Below are 17,386 nucleotides of genomic sequence, written 5' to 3' on the forward strand. Positions count from 1 at the left end.
TAAGTGCTCTAACCATTGAGCTTCTCTCCAGCCACACCTCATTTGTTTTGAGTTTAGACCAAGCCAAACTCAATGAAATGCACTCAGCACAGTGGGGCAATTCTTACTTAAATGCCTTTGTACACATGGTTCCTGTATCTGGACTGCCCTTCCCACTTGAATGGAAAACTCCTACTGACCCTGTAAAACCTTGTCTCTCTCTCATTTGTGTAGCCTTCCCTGTCCCCCATAACTCCTTCTTAGTCTTACTAGCTACCGATCAGTAAGAACTATATATGCCTTCCATTTGGTGGCTCTATTATGTTCCTCGTGGTTCACATATTTTTAATGGCCATGCTGGCCTAATTAGGGTCAGATCACTAGTCCTGTTTCCCACTAGGTATTAAATTACAGGGTCAGTAGGAGTCTCCAATAGTTTAAGTGGTCCAGTCATGATGGGTCACCCTTCTAATCCCAGCACTAGAGGAGCTAAGGCAGAAGAATCTCAAATTTGAGTCCATGTTTGCCTCCCCAGGAACGCCCTGTCTCATAGAATGAATGAAGAGGCCTCAGTAGCTTGTTCTAGGTCCAGTACCTGACAAGGGACAGACTCAGAACTCAAACCCTGTACTGCCTGACCCAGAGCCCCTTGATACTGTCACCACTGCTTGGCTCTGTCCCCTTCCAAAGGGTGTGGGAAGTCTTGTCAGCTTCATCTAAGGATCCCCTTAACCCCCAGCTTCTCTACACTAGACTTCCTTTTTCTGGGAGCCATTGAAGTTTACTGTATTGTTCCCATTGGAAGGCCCAGGAACAGATTAAGAAGGCTGGATTCCAAAATACTCAAGAGCCACCATATGTGGCAACACTAAACGTGACCCCTAGATGACAGTGGTGCACTACTCAATTGCTGCTTCTGCAGTTTGCAGAACTGTTTTTCCACTGGATGAGTCTGGGGCTTTTGTTTACAGATGTCCAACATCAGAGTTCATGGATGGAAGGATTCATATGCTAGTGAGTGACCAAAAATATGTGGAGCAGAAAATTGATATTAAAAAATAGGGTGTTTCCCTCCAAGGGAGGGAAACCGTGGGAGTTCACTTGCTAGGTTTCTCAGAGACTGTCTCAGTAAGGAAAGACTCCTCAAAGTGTAGAATTTAGCCAAAAAAACAGAAGCACCCCCAATGGTGTCACTGTGCACAGAGCTATGCTTTAACCTCATGACACGGACTTCAGGGTCACTCCAGCATCAGCTGCAGCTGTTAAATGTAATCGACAAATCATGAAAGTGTATTTTCTTTGATTCAATCTAAAAATAATACAAGGCCCTACAAAGTCTTCAAGACATGTAGCCTTTTTTTGGTAAATGCAGCCTAGAAACTAGTCCATTGTCCTTTCTAAGCTGGTTATTTACCACAGGATGGACAACAGGGGGAGGGTACTCAGAAGTGAGCCTGAGCAGAAAGTTGCCTGGACAAAGGGTACAGAGAGGAGGATGGGGCAGGAAGAAAGGGTACAGAGCCAAGGATAGGGCAGGAAGGAAGGATGCAAAACCGAGGATGGGGCAGGAAGGAAGGGTACAGAGAACAGGATGGGGCAGGAAGGTTCATTATTAGGAGACCCTAGGGTCGCCTCCCCACAGAATCTTCTCTGCAATTTTCTAACCATAGGAAGAACCATCAGTGACAGTGACAACGCAGATCTACACATGCCCTGAAACTGCATCAGATACCATGCACACAGCACACACACACACACACACACACACACACACACACACACACAATATGACTAAGCTGTGTGGATCGTAGCAGTGTCCCTATCCCTGACTTTAATGTCACTGTAGCTGTGCAGGACAGGACCAGGTGCTAAACCTGAAGGACAGATGCATGTACCCAGCTGCAGCTTCCCTTGGGTCTGTCATTACTCAAACATCAAAACTTTTATTTTATTTTTTAAACAGGGCTGTGGGCAGACAATGGCTTAGTGCATAAAACACGCACAGTTTAGGCATGAAGACTGGAATGCAGATCTCTAGAACCATGTAATATCTGGGCAGGTATGGCAGTTACTTGTAATCCCAGCATCTGAGAGACAGTCAGGACATCCTCAGGGCCAGCTGCCTGGCTAGCTTAGCTGAAATCAGCAAGCTACAGTTCAGGAGACCAGGCCTCAAAAAATACAGTGGAAAGTGGGGTAGGGAGACACCCAATGTCTACCTTGAGCTGCCCACACATGCACATGTGCCCATACATATGGAAACACACATGCACAGTGCATATGCATACACATGCAAAAACATTAAAATCAGAAATGTAAAGAAATCTGTAGACCCGGGTGTGTGTGACCAGTCCATTCTTTTGACCTCAAGCTGAGGTTTGTAAATCCGGCCCCTTCCTCTCTACATATCCCCCAGACTTCTCAAACTAGCTTGGCCTGAAGGAAACCCATCACTGCCTTGGTCCTGAATTCCAGGGCCACTCCATGCTAGAAACTGGGTCCTCCTTAGCATCTCCTTCTACATCCTTTTAAAACAATGATTCTCAACTTTCCTAATGCTGTGACCCTTTAATTCAGCGAGGAGATGACGGCCCCTTCAGGTCTTGGGGATGAGCAGAAATCAATGCCAGAGGACCAAAGGAGGAAGAAAATTCTATTGTGCTCAGGGCTGCATGGAAAAGGAATGGAGGTCAGAGAGCAACAGTCCAGAGATGCAATTACACTGCACAAGTACTTACAACTGACTGTTCCATAAGTTTGTCTCCAGCCTTGAAAGGCAACTCTGTTGACAATGGTTTTCATGTTCAAGGCGTGGTTAATCCATTATTCCTGCACTAGCTGTCAGAGCATCTTGCATGCACCTGACTCAACCAGCAAGAATGACGCTGCAACAGGATCCTTCTGCACACTTTTATTGGGAGAGCTTGATTGTAGAGGCGAAGAGACCCCGAGCCCAGAACTGGTGCTGCTTATATAGGCCTAGGAGAGGCGTGTCTCACACCCGGATTGGTTATACACTAAGCCTCATTTGCATGTTCCTCATCTGATTGGCTACTCTCTCTCTCTCTGTACCTCACAGAGCCTCATTATCATACCTCATTTGCATGTCTCACATCTGATTGGTTATACTCTCAAAGACTCATTATCATGCCCAGGCCAGGCAGTGTCTTTGCAAAAAACTTTACTGCATATGTACACATTGGTTGTTTGTCCAAACTTATACGTGGTGGCCAGCAGTAGTCAGTGCCACTCTTCAATGGCACATGTGGCTTCCCACAAGAGCATGGCAGCTAAGGCCAGGACTGTACAAGGCTGCCATTTGGAGTTTCAGCTGATACCTGCTAGTGGAGATCTCCCAGGCCCAGAAAGACAGACATGGCAGATAGTCCTGAGGTAGCCTCCAAGTTCTGAATGGAACCCTGCTCAGCTCACTATGGGACCTGGAAGAGAGATGCCCAGTCTGACCTGGAATGCTCATACAGGTTGCCTGAAGCTAGTAAGCAGAGTTATGGAGCTTAGGCTGCAAGCAGGTCCACCTGGGGAAGAACAAGAAGCATAAGATAGAGGCAAGATGATGAGTGGGAGGGGAGGGGAGGGAAAGGGAGGGAGGGCAGAGGGAGAAGGGAGGGGAGGGGAGAGGAGGGGATGAGAGGAGATGGGAGGAGAGACAACTGTCTGGGCCTTGCTGGTACTTGTTAACAAGCTATGAGAAGAGCCAGGGTGCAGGTCAGTTAGAGGTCAGAGGGAGGAAGGAAGGAGACTAGACTGACATCAGAGCTTTCTCCCTCAGCCATACAGACATGACTGACAAAATGCTCACTAGAGCATTCTTTGTCCTAAGAACTGAACATCAATCCTGAGAGATGCAGTCAAGCAATTTGGGGATATGGAATGCAGTATGCAGAATATGTGATACACAGACATAGGTACATACATTCACAAGACTAAGATATATCTAAATAGGAACATGAAAATGCTTGGCATGCTTCTGTATATAAGAATCTGGCACCAGGCAGTGGTGGAGCATGGCTTTAATCCCAACAGGAGGCAGCAATAGCTAAATCTCTGAGTTTGAGGCCAGCCTGGCTACAGAGTGAGTTCCCAAACAGCCCAGGCTATCCAGAGAAACCCTATCTCAAATAAATAAATAAATAAATAAATAAATAAATAAATAAATAAATAAATAAATAAATAAATGAAATAAAGGAGAGAGATGATAGATAAATAAATAAACAAATAAACAAATAAATAATAGAAATAAACAAGAGAGATGAGAGGCACCCTCCTCCCCAAGAGTTCCAACCTCAAGCTATAGGCGACTTCTAAGGTCTGGTGATAAAACAGGCCCCTGAGTTGGTCTCTGTAAACTTATTGCCCATTCATTATGAGGAGGGAGGCTACCTGCCAGTGTTAGGAGCCCTATATAGAGAGGCCGAGGTAGCAACAGCCCACAAGAAACAGGGCCTGCCAGCTGCCACCTGAAAACACACACAGAGAAAGCTACCTTGGCCACAGCCCAGATTCTGGGCCAGCTGAACTACTACATTCCTGAGCGATAGGAATGTTGGGAGAGCAAACATGAGTTTATGGGTAACCTTGTGAGGAGGTCCACTGTCTGAAGGCACACCTGTGGGGACCTGTGGGGAATGTGACTGCTTCCTGAGAAGTCCTGGACTGCTGACAGTCACTAAAAGCTCTTCAACAGTCACAGACAACATTTAAAACAAAAAGAAAACAGGCTGGAGAGATGGCTCAGTGATTCAGAGCACTGGCTGCTCTTGCAGAGAACCCCATTTGGTTCCCAGCACTCACACAGCATCTCACAACTGTCAGTTTCTCCAGTGACTTCCTTTTCTGGTTTTCAGAAGTACTGCACTCATGTGGCACACCTACATACATGGGTACCAATGCTTATACACATTAAATTAAACAACCCCTTTAAAAAAAAAGCAGAAGCCAGGCATGGTGGCATATACCTTTAATCCCAGCACACAAAGATACAGCCTGATCGACAGCCTGTATCTACATAGAGAGTTCTAGGACAGCCAAAGTTACACAATAGAGAGACCTGGTCTGCTTTGAGAGAGAAAGAGAGAGAGAAGGAGAGAGACAGAGAGGAAGAGGGAGAGGGAGAGAGAGAGGGAGAGGGGGAGGGAGAGGGAGAGGGAGAGGGAGAGGGAGAGGGAGAGGGAGAGGGAGAGGGAGAGGGAGAGGGAGAGGGAGAGGGAGAGGGAGAGGGAGAGGGAGAGAGGCCAGTTTGGAACCTAGGAGAGTCTAACCCACAGTTCACCTGCTTTAAAAGGTCTCTGATTTGTATGGGATATCTTTTCTTACAGCAAAATACAGACCTAATACATCAATGTAAGTTAAACCTTCTCTTTAACAAGGGAGGGACTTAGAAGGGCCACACTGTTCCTGCACTTCTACTCCATCTCAGACCCCCTTGCCCCATTTTGGTCCTCAGAGTCAGACCTTTAATGAGTCCCATGTAGAAGGGGCTATAGCAGTGACATTACAGAAGGCTATCCTAAGGGACAATTGTTTCCTCTTTGTGTTTCCTTATGAGCTTTAAATAGATGGCCAGTCACAGTGAGACTCTCCCTGCCACCAAGACAGTGTTGTCCCCCTGTGTCCATAAAACAGCCTGGTGAGACACACAGAACCATGAAGACTGTCCCCTTGTCCAGTGTCTCCATGCCTCCTCCTGTCCCCTGTAGCTTAGAGTTTCATCAGTACAAAGAGTGTGTTTTAATGAATAGACTCCCTACAGCAGTTCATCATTTAGTTTAAAATTGCTCCTGACCCTCCACACACACACCTTGTGAGCTTGGGCTGAGGCCACTTCTCCAGAAAGAGCATTGGCTGCCCTCCCATGTCTGTCTTCTCTGCTGGCCAGCGACTTGTCAAAGGGTAGAGGGAAACAGCATCTAAAGTTAGGAAGAAGAAATGCCTTTCGTGTAACCGAACTGCATTCTTTCTATATATTTGTTTTCAAAGCAACAAACCAAATGTTTTAAAACAGAAAACAGAATTGATGTGAAGCAATTCATCACCTGTCTTCCACAGCGCAATTGGTGCCTCCATATTAAGTCCTGAGTGTCCTTCCTTCCTCCTTTTGGGGCCTCTGTTGGACACGGTTTTATCTTTTGAGCTACTCACTTGCAGCTGAGAAAGAACCTTTCTTCCATAGTAACAAGACCCAGAAGTGGGAAATCGAAGACAGCAACATGTCCTTATTGCCATCATCAGAAAAGATTCAGGACCCCGTCAACCGCACAAAGTGGCACAGACCTAGGAAATTCCCAGCTCCCGCTTTCCCCACAAAGCGAGCTCAGTGACATTTTTCAAGAGAGGAGGCAGGAGAGGAGGTGCTGTCAGTCTAGACTAAACTGATGAATAGGCTTTCTCAGCACACCTAGGGCAGCATGTGTGGACACTGACATGTGGGGCTGCTTCTTGACTTTGCCCCAGAAGACACAAGCCCCACAGAGCCTCACCCAAGAGCCTGAGTACAACTAAGTATTAACTAACTCTCTTACTTACTCACAGATACAGCTGAGTCATGGGCAGAACAGACATGCTCATGGGAATTCAGAAGGGAAAACTGTTAGCAATGAGATGGGTCCTATCCTTCCTGGGGGAGATGGTTACAATATTCAGGCAAGGCAACCTCTGAAGAACAAAATTGTCATGCTTATGCAGCAAGGAGAGACCTGGCCCTGACAGAATGAAAGAGGATGTTTTAAGTAAGAGAGAGACAGAGAAGATAATAAAGAGACCTGTAGATGGGTATGAACAGGAACCCTAGCAGCAGATACATCTTCCACCAACTGATACATCTTCCAGCAGCAGATAAATCTTCCAGCAACTGATACATCTTCCAGCTCAGATACATCTTCCAGCAACTGATACATCTTCCAGCAACTGATACATCTTCCAGCAGCAGATACATCTTCCAGCAACTGATACATCTTCCAGTAGAAGATACATCTTCCAGTAGAATATACATCTTCCAGCAGCAGATACATCTTCCAGCAGCCAGGGATTTCAGAAAGAGGTGAGGGCAAAGAACAAGAACTCGTGCCTATGGTTCCTGAGGTACAGGCATCCTTGGGGCTTTTGAGGCTGACTCTCAGAAACCTTGTGTCACCAACCCAGGTGGAGATGGAAGTTGTTGGGTAGAAATTTAGAAGTCCTCATTTGCAATAGTAGTGTCTGCCTTCCCACCATTCCTCAGAAGCCCAAGAAAGTACTTCAGGCTCCAGCTTAGCAAGGCTTAAGCAATTGCTACTAATATGAAGAGGTTTATTTTTAAAGCAAAATCTCCCTTGTAGCTACAAAACTCAATCATATTTGGGCTGGCATGTAGCAAAGTTGGTCAAGGGCTTGCCTAACTTTCATGACACTCTGGGTCGGGTACTCAGTGCTACATAAAACTAGGCATGGTTGCACACATCTATAGTCCCAGAACTCAGAGGTGGAGGCAGGAGGATCATAAATTTAAGGTCATCGTCATCCTCTGAACAGCAAGCATGAAGTTTGGGTCCACTTTGGGCTATATACACCCAATCCTGGAAACAAACAAACAAACAAAGAAATGACACTTGTAAAAATTCAAATAAGCCAGGCAGTAGTGGTGCACACCTTGAATCCCAGAACTTGGGAGGCAGAGGCAGGTGGATTTCTGAGTTGGAGGCCAGCCTGGTCTTCAGAGTGAGTTCCAGGATAGCCAGAGCTATACAGAGAATCCCTGTCTCAACCCCCCACTCCAAAAAAAATTCTCCAGATGGTTCCAACCCCCTCAGGAGCCTCCCATTCCTTTTTAATAATCATATACCTCTCTCTCTCTCTCTCTCTCTCTCTCTCTCTCTCTCTCTCTCTTTCTCTCTCTCAATCTTCCTCTCTTCATTTTTGGGATATTTTTTTCACTCCATAGAATTCCCTAGGGACTCTTTATGGCTAAGCTGCATTCCACAGCACCAGTGCATGGCAGCAGAATTACCAAGTCACTATTGAAAGATATCTGGACAGCGCTTAAGGCCATTACACACAATCATTGTGAATACTTACAAAAAGGTGTATCTGTGAACATGAGTTTCCATGTCTCTGGGATAACTACCTGGGAGCACGATGGTTGGACCTCACAGCAATTGTATGCTCAGCTCAATTGTTTGTTTTAAAATTTTATTCATTTACTTCTTTCATATGTGGAGTGTATGAATGTGGAGGTCAGAAGACAAATTGAAGGAGTCAGTTTTGCTACATTGATCCTGGGATTTAGCCTTAGGTTATCAAGCACCATTACCCACTTAGCCATCTTACCAGCCTGTGTGCTGTTGGACATTGGGCTATACAAAGACAGTCTGGTCTCCAGTCAAGCTGAGGTGTAACCCCGGGACCCAGTGATGATAATTCACCTACATGGGATGGAAGTTCTCTCATGTCTCCTGGAACTCTGGCTCCTTTCAAAGTTACCGCCCCCACAGCCCCCACAAAAGAAGCATGGCTTTAGTCACATAGGCAATGCCCCAAGCTTCTGACCTTCAGGTTAAACTCCTTCCCAGTTACCTAGCAACAGTAAAGATAACAGCATACCATAAGAGGTGCTATTTGGCCCCTCTCCATTCTCTTGCTCTCTTGCTCTTATCCCCTTATACTTACTCTCCACTCTCCTCTCCTCTCATCTTTTTCTCTCCTCGCCCCTCCTCACCTCACCTCTCCTCTCCTCTCCTCTCCTCTCTCTCACCTCTTACTCACTCCCTCTTACTCTAGACTTTCTTCTCTCTCTTCTTTTCCCCATTCTTTCCTCTTGGCCATGGCTGGTCTCTCTCTCTTTCCACCTTTTCTAATTCTCTCTGAATTTTGATAATAAAGCTATAAAACCATAGACTGTCTCTGTTCATCTAGGCCTGCTGCGCTTACTCTGGACTGTGTGGGAACCTCTCTCCCTCAGCCCTCACTCCCATTACCCCAGTACTACAGGGTGTAGTCCTGTGTCCCCAGGTCAGGGGCTTTCCCTTTTCCACCACCACCACCACCCCTTCGAGTGGGGTCAGTGGCTTAGATGCCCACCCAGTTCCGAGTGGAAAGCATCTGGCAGCCCTCCTGAGTCTGTCTGCCCAGAGCATAGGAGGAACTCTGGCCGGACGTGGGCTATCCTCCCTTCCCCCTCCTTCCCTTGTCCACCTTTAGTACCAGCAGTGTGCTATGATTTGTTTCTTACAAAACAGCTGAACTGTTTTCTAGGAAGGTGAATTAGGAGACCTGAACAGATAGCGAACCTATACAGAGACATAAAAGGGGGATTTATTAGAGTGTTTTTCCAGGGTGTGGTCTAGTTAGTCCAACAATGGCTATCTACTGGTCCAGGAATCCAGTAGTTTTTCAGTTCATGAAGATGGGCATCTCGCCTGGTCTTCAATAGACACTGGAATCCCGAAGATATAGAAAGCCAGTGAAGGAATGAACTTGCCAGTGAGAGCAAGGGTAAGCAGGCAAAGAGCAAAAGCTTCCCTTTTCCATGTTCTTTCTATAGGCTGCCACAGGAAGGCACAGCCAGATTAAAGGTGGACCTTCCCACCTCAAAGGATCTAGATTACAGGTTGGTCTTCCCACCTCAGAAAACCTGGATTAAAAGTGGGACTTCCCACTTCAAAAGAAAAAAAGTTCTCATAGGTGTTCCCAGCAGCTTGGGTTTTACTTCATTCCAGATGAAGTCAAGTTGACAACCAAAAGTGCCATTACAGGTGGTTGGGACATTTTACATCCCCACCCACAATTTATGCGAAATTCAGTCACTGTGAACCTTTGCCAGTGTTTGGTGTGTCACTGTTTTTATTTTAACCATTTTGACAGATAAGCAATGATAGTTCACTATGGGGTTTATTTGATTAAATACAAAGAGAAGAGGCTAGAGAGATGGCTCAGTGGTTAACAGCATTTGATGCTCTTCCAGAGGACAGGAGTTCAGTTCCCAACACCCCCATCAGGCAGCTCCCAACCAAGTGTAAGCCCAGTTCCAGGAAACCAACTGCCTCTTTACCTTGCATTCACTGCATTCAATTGCGTGCATCTACACACACACACACACACACACACACACACACACACACACACACACACACAAATCTTTACATAATTAAATATCGAGGAAAATTTAAATGAAACATTCACTGATGTAAAATGTCCAGGGAATCAGTTTTTATGCATTCATGCTAGAGGTGTACAGTGCATGTGTGTCTGCTGCCTGTGGAGGTCAGAAGAGAGCATAAACCCCATCCCCCTCATCTTGAACTGGAGTTGCCATGGTTGTGAGCATGTGCTGGGAATCAAACCAGGGTCCTCTGCAAGAAAAACAAGGACTTTCATTGATCCATCTCTCTGGTCCTGGAGAGCTTGTTGGTTTTTCTTTTCTTTTCTTTTTTGTTTGTTTGTTTGAGACAAGGTTTCTCTGTGTAGACCTCACTATTCTGGAACTCACTTTGTAGACCAGGCTGGCCTTGATCTCAGAAATCTGCCTGCCTCTGCCTCCCAAGTGCTGGGATTAAAGGCGTGTGCCACCACCGCCTAGCAAGCTTGTTGGTTTTTTGTATGTTTGTCTGGATTTTTTGTTGTAGTTTTTTTGCTTTTTTTAAAAAAAGAATTATTTATTTATTTATTGTGTATAGTAAGTACACTGTAGCTGTCTTCAGACACATCAGGATAGGGAATCAGATTCCATTACAGATGGTTGTGAGCCACCATGTAGTTGCTGGGAATTGAACTCAGGTTTCTGGAAGATCAGTCAGTGCTCTTAACAGCTGAACCATCTCTCCAGCCATTTTGCTTTTTTTGTTGTTGTTGTTGTCTGTTTGGTTAGTTGGTTGGGTTTCTGTTTTTCAGACATTGTTTCTCTGTGTAGCCCTGGTTGTCTTGAAACTTACTCTGTAGACCAGGCTGGCCTTGAACTCAGAGATCTGTCTGCCTCTTCCCCATAGTCCAAGTACTGGGATTAAATGTAAGAGGCAGCCACCACCATCACCACAGCCTGGCTGAAAAAGCTTGTCTTCTATCCACATGCTCAGGTACTTTTGAAAGAAAGATGAAATTTAAAGACTGGTAAGTCATATAAAGTACTCAGAAATTGCTGGTTGCTTGTGAGCCTAGAGGCTGCCTGGGGCTGAGAAAAAAGAAAAACAAACCCAGGTATGCCCCGTAGTTAAAACTTTCCTGGGAACAGCTTGACCATAAGATAAAGAGGAATGTGAGGACATAACAGGGCTATCTAAACTGAGTCAACAACTCACAGAACTCTGACACCCTGCACGTACATGTAATTTTTCTGTTAATGTTTGAATAAGCCAATAGTGTGTTGCTATGCTGAATTCCACACCCCTAAGCCCCTTACCCCATAAAAACCCCAGCTTTCGAGCCTCGTGGCCAACATCCGTTATCTCCTGTGTGGGATGCATGTCGGTCCGGAGCTCCGTAATTAAACATCCTCATGTATTTACATCAAGATGGTCCTTCGTGATTTCTTGGGTGCATGCCGAATAGGGAATTGGGTGGGGGTTTCCCCACTAGGTGATATCACTTTCTTTAGTTTTCTTAGTTTATTTAGTTTTCTTTAGGTTTTGTTTTTTTTTTGTTTTTTTTGTTTTTTTTCGTTTTCAGGTTAGACTCAACTTTCTTTCTTTAGGGCCTAGCCCCATGAGGTGACGGGTGTAAAGCCCTGCCACTTCAAGACATTTCTCATTTGATTGTGATAAAACTAAACCATCTCTGTTCAAATGCTCCCTACCTCCTCGAATTATTGCTGATCTCCCTGAAGACAGCTTTAGCTTTAAGATGTGAGGGAGGCATCTAGTTGCCTTGAGGTGGCACCCTCAGACATCCACATGGTCATGAGTGGATCTATGGAGGATAACCTTTGCTCTAGTATTAACTGAACACGGTTCTTCATGGTCCCCAAATGTCAATAAAAGCAACATCCAATTCACTGAACTACTTTGCTTCCTATTGCTGCGTTAAACACTATAATCAGAAGCAACTTGGGGAGGAATGATTTCGTTTCATTTGGCAGCTCACAGTCTATTATGAAGGAAAAGAAGGCAGAAACTCAAATAGGGCAGGGACCAAACGGCAGGAACTGAAGCAGAGAGCATGGCGGAGGGATGCTTATGGTCTTGCTTCTCAAAATGTGTCCTGCTTTCTTTCTTTTTTTTTTTAAAAGAGGCATTTCTTTTAAGCATATCGACGTTATTTTTTATTTATCTATTTTTAACTTGTCTGCAAAACATGTACATGCTATGTCCAAAGTGGCCACCAGAGGGCTCCAGATCCCCTGAAACTGGAACAACAAAAGTTTGAGAGACACCATGTGAATTCTGGAAGTTGAAACCAGGTCCTCCTCTAGAAGAGCAGCCAGTATTAACCACTGAGCCATCTCTCCATCTCCTCAGATAGCATTATTTATAGAAGCCAGACCCACTAATCACAGTGGCTGGGCCTTCCCACACATCAACCATTAATCAATACAATGTCTCATAGACTTGCCTAAAGGCCATCTGATAGAGGCATTTTCTCAATTCAAGTTCTTGCTTCTCAGATGACTCTAACTCATATTAAGCTGACAAAAACCACTAACCAGCACACCCCCATATCAAACAGCTAAGAGAATCCATCTTGTTTTACAGGTGAGCAAGCTGGAACCCCTACAGGGTGTTGCAACTCACCACAGACTAAATATCGATGGATGTCAGAATCCCAGAATACGTGTCTGTGGTACAGCTGACATATTCTATCTGTCCAGTTATCTGTCCAGTCTATCTGGCCACCCTTACTAAGGTCCAAATCACAAGTTTCTTCCAGGCTACAAGGACTCTCTCTGATCACTGATTTGAGTATCCAGACTGAATCTGTCTCTGTCAAACAAGGAAAAGCCTTTGACTGTTCCCTGTGCCTGAGGATGCAATAAACTCTGTAAGCCGAGTCAGATCCACCTAGTGAGAAACTAAATAGCTCTACCTGGCTCCTGTTTGGACCTGGGGCTCGGGCACAGGAATGCAAAGACAGGCCCACCCCCATGTCCCTTCTCAGGTGCCCTACCTGGCTGTTTCCTTCCCTCTAACTCAGGAGCACTGATCCCCAGTCCCTTACTTCTCTCATCCTCCTTCCTGAGTGAACACAGTCAACATAGGTTTTCACACTCAGACACATGACTCCCAGTCCTGATGCGAGCTAAGATCAGTTAAGTAGAAAGTTGAAGAATATTCATGAGGCCTGGCAAGATGGCTTTAGTGGGCAAAGGAGCTCATTACCAAGCTTAATTGATCCTGTGGACAAATGTGGTGGAAGGAGAGAACTGACTCTAGCAAGTTGTCCTCTGACCATGCACACCACCCATGTATACAAATACATAAACAAAATGAGAGAGAGAGAGAGAGAGAGAGAGAGAGAGAGAGAGAGAGAGAGAGAGAGAGAGAGAGAGAGAGAGAACACCGTGGGCAGCTTCCAGCTTGCAAGGTTCTGGTCCAATCCACATCTTCTGGGAATGTTTAAATCATCTGGGTGATTCTAGTATGGCTTCAAGGATGAAAATCAACTTCACAATCTGAATGAAAAATTAAATAGTAGAGGGGGCATAACTATTCCTAAAGCATGGGGAAGGTTTTTATTGTAGCTATAAGGAAGAAAGCAGTCAGAGGAAAAAGGCCAGACTGAACTTGCCAGCAGACTAAACCATGAGAGAAGAGAGGGAGGGAGGGAGGGAAAGAGACAGAGAGAGACACACACACACAGAGAGAGACAGAGACAAAGACAGAGAGACTATCACTGACCAAGAGAGGTGGCCAGGGCCAAGAGAACAGCATAACCCAAATGGCTGAGTTATACAGGGATCAGGCTTGGGGAAGGGAATCTCAAGTCTAACTCTCAGGAAAGAGAAGTTTAGGGTAGGGGATGGGATGAGAAGTGTTAGGAGGAGCCCTAGGTACTAAGAAATGCTGGGAGAGCTGGGAGGAGCCATAGGTACTGAGGAATGCTGGGAGAGCTGGGAGAAGCCATAGGTACTGAGGAATGCTGGGAGAGCTGGGAGGAGCCACAGGCACTGAACAACACTCCTCCCGGTTTTCCTAGAGACCCTAAGTCTGTTCTTGCGCTCACGTGTGCCCCCTGAGCATGGGAGCCTGGACTCTGGAAGGAAGATTCTGCTGTCAAGGGAGGCAGCAGAGCTAGTGACAAGCTTTCTTCTGGCCCTATAAACCAGAAGTTTCTGTACCTGTAACTGCCTGCCCCTAACTCTTCCTTTAAACAAAAACCCTTCTATTTTTAGAAACTGGAATCCCAAAACTATGGTCCCAGCCACCTTGTACAGAGCCAAGGTCCTGACCCTGGCCATGAACTGGGATTTTACTGTGAAAAGGAGGCAAGAATACTCCCTGGGGTGGCAGACATCAGCAGAAAGATCTAACTACCCCTCTCTACCATCAGAGAATGTTCAGACCACGGCTGGGCAGTAGGGTCCTGAGAGTAAACCACACCTGATGTAAACTGCAAGAGGTTTTATTATCAGCTAGCTGAGGATGAAGTCCCTCCGCTGTGCAGGGCAGGGGAGTTCAACTCTGAGTGGTGACAGTAGGGTGCTTTTAACAATTAGCTGAGGAGTTGGAAGGAGTTGGGAAGAGTTGGGAGGAGTTGGGAGGAGAGATCTTCTTTTCCTGGTGCCCTTGATGAAATTTACAACGCAGGAGTGGGGAGTGAGTTTTTTCTGAATTTTTATCTCTGTGTCCTCGGCACAGGAAGGCAGGCACCTCTGGTTGTAAAGTATAAAAACAAAAAGACTTTTTACTGGCTATAGAGAACAAAGATCTTCTTTTTGGCTGTATTTTTAGAGGTCAGGGAAAACAAGTTTGGGGAACGTCCAGGGGCTTTACCTTCCAGGGAGAAATGCTCTAAGCCAGGGTCCTACAAGAGGACAAATGCCACTGTACACAGTTGACACGTGGTTCTGGTTGCATAGTGCCTCACCTAGTCTGGGACCCTCTGGAGATCTGGGAGTCACCCAGATCTCACAAATAAACTCCCATACTACTTCCATTAGCCAAAAAGGATGCTGCTTCCTTGGAACAGAGAGCCTGTTGGCTGTGAAGTCAGAGGAAGCAGCAAAAAAACAAAGCAAAACAAAACACTTGTCCTTCATGGGACCAGCCAGTCTGAAGAGCATGCTCAGGTCTAGGGAGGGTTCTGCGTGTTCTTCAAGCCATCTCCTGGCCTGTGGGCTTGTCAGTCTTCAGTAGCCAGAGAGGCAGCAATGTGCCTGAGGTTGGGTCTCCTGGAATGCAGCTCCTTGAGCCTCGCCCCAGGCCACAGCATCACAGTACTGGAGTGTGGCACCTGGATTCCTACACCTCTCCTGAGGTAATTCCTTTGGGAGCTGAAACTTGAGAGCCCTGGTCTTAGCCTTCAATGCAAGCCTGGAACAGCCCTTGAGAAGGCAGGGCTCTCCTAATGGAAAGAGACTGAATTCTCCCAACATAAAAACCTTCATTTTTCAATAAGAAAACTGAAGCTGGGGTGCCAAGTGGTTTATTCAAGAGCCATTGATTCATGAGGATGGGAGTGGAGACCATAGGATACTAGAAGACAGGAGCATTGTTCTGAGAAGAGGGAGCTCACAGCAATCACTCTAGATTGCACCCTAATAGAAAAGCACAGAGTTCATTGTGTAGATAGGGCAGGTTGGAGATGCAAACTCTGTTGAAGCTATCACATTGGAAAGCAGGAAGAAACTGTGACTGTCATGGCAAGACCAAGGTTGTTCTAAAGACCTAAAGACACACTTGTGCCCTCCCTTCAGCTTTCTGAGGACTGTGACAACGGACCCCCAAAGAACTGGAATTTTCACCAGGAATTTCAAGCTGACATAGGGAAAGTGCTGGGACCCTGACAGTAGCCAGAACAGGAGTCTGTCTCTTGTGCTGCTAGCCTGCAGGACAGATATGGGGAAGGGTTGTGTGCTGAGAAGAGACAAGGATGGGTCGACCACGGGCTGAATCTTGACCACAATTGCCAAACCTAAAAATGTCTGTAGTCATGAGCAGAGAGAGATGGGTCCTGGTGCTCAGCCTGCTTTCTCCATTTTATTCAGCCCAGGATCCCAACCTACAGAGGGGTGCTAGCAACACTTAGGTTGAGTCTTTCCTTTTATATGGTGCTACCTAGAAATTCCCCTGCAGATGTGTCCACAGGTTTATCGTCTAGGTAATTCTAGATTCCATCAAGCTGACAATCATTATCCACTGTCTCAGAGCCATCAGTGAATATGTGGTGATCCTCATTAGTAGGAGCACTGGATGTGGAGTCAAGGAACCTTGTTCTTGCAATGGCCTTGCTGGTAGTCACACTTGTGGGAAACAGCCAGACTCTGCTGTCCTTCTTGTTTTGTCCTGGGTTCCAGCACCATATAAAATGGGTTTGGAGGTACATGCCTGTGATGCTAGTACTTGCAAGCAGTTTCTTATTGTTTGGTTTTCAAGACAAGGTTTCTCTATGTAGCGCTAGCTATCCTGGAACTCACTCTGTAGACCAGGCTGGCCTCCAAATCAGAGATTCAGCTGCCTCTGCCTCCTGAGTGTTGGGATTAAAGTCCTGCACCATCACTGTCCAGCTCAAGATTATCTTTATGTCAGACCAGCCTGGGATGCATAAGACTCTGTCTCAAAATACAACAAACAAACACAAAAGCCCCAGCGTCTTCCATAACAGTAGTTAGTTTAAGATGACTGTACCATTCATGAGTGTCTTCTTCACATTCTGGGGCTATTGTAAAAAGAAAAATAATGTTAACAGGGAGACTCACATGGTAATGTATCATCTTAGCATTCTAGACGCTAAGGGCTGAGATCAATGTGCTGAAGGGGTTGATTCCATGTGAGGCCATGTACTGACTGGTTTTGTGTTGTCAACTTCGTTAGAGTTATCACAGAGAAAGGAGCTTCAGTTGGGAAAGTGCCTCCATGAGATCCAGCTGTGGGGAATTTTCTCAGTTGGTGATCAATTTGGGAGGGTCCATTGTGGGTGGTGCCATCCCTGGGCTAGTGGTCTTGGGTTCTATAAGAAGGAAGCTGATCAAGCCAGGGAATCAAGCCAGTAAGTACCACCCCTCCATGGCCTCTGCATCAACTCGTGCTTCCTGACTTGCTTGAGTTCTAGTCCTAACTTCCTTGGTGAAGAACAGCATTGTGGAAGTGTAACCTGAATAAACCCTGAACACCTCAACTTGCTTCTTGGTCATGACATTTTGTGCAGGAATAGAAACCCTAACTAAGACAAGCCTGGAGGCCGAACTTTGCCCAATCCTCTCTTTGGCTTGTGTTTAACCATCTTCCTGTGTCTTCCTTCTTCTATCCCTATTTGTTTCTGTGTCCAA

The sequence above is a fragment of the Mus musculus genome, chromosome 12 (genome assembly GCF_000001635.26).
Source record: "Mus musculus strain C57BL/6J chromosome 12, GRCm38.p6 C57BL/6J".
Classification (NCBI taxonomy): Eukaryota; Metazoa; Chordata; class Mammalia; order Rodentia; family Muridae; genus Mus; species Mus musculus.